Source organism: Eriocheir sinensis, chromosome 12 (assembly GCF_024679095.1).
Source record: "Eriocheir sinensis breed Jianghai 21 chromosome 12, ASM2467909v1, whole genome shotgun sequence".
In the NCBI taxonomy this organism is placed as follows: Eukaryota; Metazoa; Arthropoda; class Malacostraca; order Decapoda; family Varunidae; genus Eriocheir; species Eriocheir sinensis.
This window is the reverse complement of record NC_066520.1, coordinates 7558909-7563908: the sequence shown is the minus strand read 5'-3', so window position 1 is coordinate 7563908 and position 5000 is coordinate 7558909. Positions and strand designations below refer to the sequence as shown.

The window sequence follows — 5000 nt, the reverse complement described above, 5'->3', positions numbered from 1 at the left end:
GTTGATATTCTTTAAATGTATAATTCTATGATTAATTTCTTAGGTATTTATCATGCTTGTTAATTTAGTTTGTGTGTCAGGAGGGAGGGAAGGAGGGAGGGAGGGAGGCAGGGAGTGTGTTGTTTGTCACTTAGCGAGTTGTTTGGTTGTCAGGTTAGTCATTTCGGTCAATTAATTAGTTAGTGAGTTATTCAATTGATTTTTCTATTGCTCGTTTGGTTTCTTGGTTAGTGATCATTTAGGAAATTAATCGTTTAATTAACATATTTTTTAGTGAGTCTAGGTGATTAGCCAGTGTGCCAGGACTGAGGGTGTGTGAGTGGCACAACGAGGCCGGCAGCACCAGCAGCAGCAGTAATAACGGCACCAGCATAACAGCAGCAGCAGCAGCAGCAACCTTGTAAATCGTTGAATCAACGCCTTTGATTCGCAACAAAAGAGTAATGACAGCAGCAGCAACAGCAGCAGCAGCAGCATCGGCGGCGGCAACAGCAGCAACAACAGCGTACAACAACAGTAACAATAAACAACAACAAGAGCAGAACATTTGGCACATTTAATACATAGCTTTTACATCTAGTCTCTTTAAAGTTAATATTAGGATTGTCTACAGATAGTAAGTACGTATATGACACACGAATGGATTCACGCTTATGTATAGTATATAGTATGGTATAGTATAGTATATAGTATAGTATAGTATAGTATATATATATATATATATATATATATATATATATATATATATATATATATATATATATATATATATATATATATATATATATATATATATATATATATATGAGTACCAATCCGTCTAAAGTAAGGGGTCACCGGCGCTTCACCCAGTGTTTTGCACATACTCGTGTGCCAGACAATGATCAAAGGCTGTTATCAGCCGGGCCGGTGCAGAGCATCGGGGCGGCGGCGGGGTCAGCGGCTACGTGTGTATTAGTTTTTTTTTTCTCGCCTTCTCGTCTGGCGAAGCGCGAACACAGACCGACAAGCAGACAGACAGACAGACAGACTTACAGATAGACAAACAGACAAACACTGGGTGAAACGGGGACGAGGGGTCAGTGGCGGAGGACCAACAAGCCAAAGAAACGGGCAAGAACTCATGATGAAAACAATATATAAACAATTAAAGAAACATACGAAATAGAACCACAAAGTCCAGTCCTGGCACCGGCTGAGCCCATGAGACCGAGGCCACTCAGGGCTTTGTCTGAACACAAGGCCAAAGGGAGGGAGGTGAGAAGGGTTGGGGCAGGGGAATGAGGGAAAGGGCACGAGAAAGTAGTAAACAGAACCACAGTTAAATATCTGCGCCTATGACATGAACTTCCATAAAGAAAGAGAAAGAGAAAGGAATATATCTTATCTCTCTTTCTCTGCCTCTCTGTCCATGTGCTTCTCGATAACGACTTAACAAATGTAAACAAGGAAAACAGAAACGAGGCGAACTTTCTTTTCCCTCGTCTCTCACTATTTCGCAGCGTCGTAATGTAACAGTATCATAAGTGAACCGTGACGAGTGAAAGCCTTACACCATCACGCCATCGCCTATGTCAAGGGTGAAGAATCCAAGGAAAAACATTAGGACGAAGTGGACAAGACGGGAGGAGAGAAGAAGGTAGCAAGAGTAAAAGTAGACTAGCAGTAGACTAATAGTAAAAGTAGTACTAGAGGGAGAGTTGCATTCGTTTCAGTTGATGTGTATTCATACCTGACGGAGGAGGAGAAGGAAAAGGAAAAGACTGGGTAAGACGATGGGGTGATGGGAGGAGGACGGGGTGGGAGGGAATGCAAGGTTGTAGGTAAGGGGAGGAGACCGGGATGGCAAGGATGGGAGGGGATTTATTTCCTTATATCGGTAATGCGTGAAGTTGGTCCCCCGCCACACAATGGGAAATGCTGTACAAGAGGGAAAAGAACACGGAAAAATAACGAAAACCGAAAAAAAGGGAAAAGGTTTGATCGAAGTGATGTTTTTTTTTTCATTACACATTCAAGGTTTCGAAACACGGAAGTTCTATAATTATACTAACTATTTTTTTATGTTTTTTTGGTAGGTATTTCAATTTTGTCAGTTATCCTTTCAATGTTTTTTTTTTTTTTTTGGGGGGGGGGATATATTTTCTCGGTAATTAAATCTTTTTATGTTATTTTATTTCGTGTTCAGTTTGCTATGTGGATATAAATCGATAGGTACATGTGTGTGTGTGTGTGTGTGTGTGTGTGTGTGTGTGTGTGTGTGTGTGTGTGTGTGTGTGTGTGTGTGTGTGTGTGTGTGTGTGTGTGTGTGTGTGTGTGTGTGTGTGTGTGTGTGTGTGTGTGTGTGTGTGTGTTTAGACCTTTGGGATAATTTATCTATTATTTTTGTTCTTTTTGCCATTTTTTTCTGTATTTTCATTATTCATTCCATTTTTCAACTGTTTGTTTGTTTGTTTCTTGGTTTGTGTGTGTGTGTGTGTGTGTGTGTGTGTGTGTGTGTGTGTGTGTGTGTGTGTGTGTGTGTACGCCATAGAATCACACACTAGCACCTTCACCTTCAATTCACCGCCCATTTATTTTGGTGAATCTCTCTCTCTCTCTCTCTCTCCAGCACTATTTGTATGTTTGGTGACTAATCATGCACTGGGTAGAGGGATAAAGAGAGATGCGAGAGAGAGAGAGAGAGAGAGAGAGAGAGAGAGAGAGAGAGAGAGAGAGAGAGAGAGAGAGAGAGAGAGAGAGAGAGAGAGAGAGAGAGAGAGAGAGAGAATCATATATCACAACATTTTATTATTAAAGTCCATTCATTGGAGAGAGAGAAACGATATTTGCGAGAAGACATGCACAGAAGAAATAAAAAATAAAAAATATTTGACCTTCCTACGAATACATTAATGAATTTGGTCATCACACCTACGCTACAAATCATCGAAAACTTCCTTTTTTTTTATTTCAGTGCAGCTTTTGGGGCATAAAATGTACCATGAGAGAAATACTGCGAGCATAGATGGAATAAAATTGTAATAGCAAAATGGTAAAGGGGGAAAAATTCATATTATTATTAGCATTATTATTACTATTACTTCCATAAATGTGTTCGTGTGTTGTGGTTTTCTTTGTGTGTGTGTGTGTGTGTGTGTGTGTGTGTGTGTGTGTGTGTGTGTGTGTGTGTGTGTGTGTGTGTGTGTGTGTGTGTGTGTGTGTGTGTGTGTGTACGTGCATGTTAATTATGTCACCATTGTCATCCGTAAAATGAATTCTCGTTATTTCTTTATATAGTTTTTTGATGAAGTTGCATTTTGGAAACTGAATTCACCCACTGAGGGGATACTCTCTCTCTCTCTCAGCGACGAAGCCTAGAAAAGACAACACAAGACAGACAGACTGACACACACACGCGCTATGAACTACCTACGTGAGTAATCTTGAGACTCGAAATCCAAACGGCAGACGGGAAACAAAACCTAGAACTCTACGTTAGTTTCTTTCCCGATTTCAGTTACTCCTCCTTTCACACAAACACTCACTCCGATTCGCTCTTACGTGGAAAGCTTTTCGTTTCCCTCTTTTCTTCGGCGACCTAAGTGGCGGCGAGAACGGGGAGGAAGAAAACAATGACTGGTATAAAGAACAGCGTTATGACCAGCGTGTACTTGAAGCGAGAGACCAGATCAACGGAATGGTGCACGGCGATATGGACGATGACGAAGACGAAGACGACGACGATATTGACACGATTCTTCTATCTTTCATTCGCTTCTAAAACCGCGAATGGAGGAAGAGGAGGAGGAGGAGGGCTGAAAATTCGTCTACATAATGGGGGGTAGGAGGGGGAAGGAGGGCAGCTGGGGATTGGGGTTAACGAGAAGGAAGAAATATATGAAAAGAAAAAAGGAAGAAAGAAATAAGAGAAGGAAAAAACAGAGGAGAGAAGGGAAATACGTAAGATGCAAGGATGTTAGGAAGAAGAGGAAGAAGAATTTGGGAAGATGGAAAGTAAGAGGGTGAGAGGTGAGAGTTTGTAAGACGGCAAAGGAGAGGGAAAAGAAGGACAAGGAAAGGAAAGGAAAATAAGGGAAGGGATAATAACGGAGGGAGGAGAGAGAAAGGAAAGCAGAGGAAGGAAATGGCAAAGTAATAGGAGAGGAAGAGAAGGGAAACGAAAAAGGATGAGGCAGGGAGGGAAGGGAAAGAGTGAGGAAGGAGAGTGGAAGAGAAATGAAAGTGAAAGTGAAGGCAAAGGAAAATAATGGGAGAGAATTGAGTGGAAAGGAAAAAAAAGGAAGGGAGGGATGAAATGGGAAAGAAGGGACTGCAGGGAGATATACAAAGGGAGAAAACGGAGAGAAGGGAATGGAAAGGAAAAACAGAGAGAATTGAAAGGAAGGAAGGAAGGAAATGGAAAGGAAGGGAAGGAAAGGAATGTAAGGATATATATAAAGGAAAAAGGGTAGCGAAAGGAAAAGAGGGAGGGAACAGAAAGGAAGGAAGGAGGGAAATGGAAAGGAAGGGAAAGAAGGGAATGTAAGGATATATATAAAGGAGAAAGGGTAGCGAAAGGAAGGGGATGGAAAGGAAAAGAGGGAGGGAACAGAAAGGAAGGAAGGGGGGAATGGAAAGGAAGGGAAAGAAGGGAAAGTAGGGAAATATAAAAAAGGAGAAAGGGAAGGGAAAGGAAGGGAAGGGAAAAAGGGAGGTGGCAGTGAGGGACTTATCTTTTTTTTTGCCTAGTAAGTACGATTCTACGAGCAAACGAAGGCAGCTAATTAATACTCTCTCTCTCTCTCTCTCTCTCTCTCTCTCTCTCTCTCTTTCAGCTAATGAGGAAACACTGGAAGATCTATTCTGTACAAATGAGAACTTTATTACTTTTTAATATCTACTAAACAACATTATTTTCCTTTCTCTTTGATGAGTCTAAACATACATTGAACGCGTCTCTTTATTTTCTTCTTTTTTGTTTTTTCTATCTTTCTTTTCTTACTAAATCCTGTTTGTCT

At 41.0% G+C, this 5000-nt stretch overlaps 1 protein-coding gene across 5 annotated transcripts in view; it reads right to left on the bottom strand.

Annotated features, from left to right (window-relative positions):
• Nucleotides 1-4843: 4843 nt before the first annotated feature.
• LOC126997351 (histone H3.v1-like) overlaps nt 4844-5000 on the bottom strand; it is a 76159-nt gene continuing 76002 nt past the window's right edge. For all 5 annotated transcript variants that reach the window (XR_007752047.1, XR_007752049.1, XR_007752048.1 and 2 more), the window contains one exon: nt 4844-5000. This exon is cut by the window's right edge. The gene's annotated coding sequence lies outside the window, so the exon portion shown is untranslated.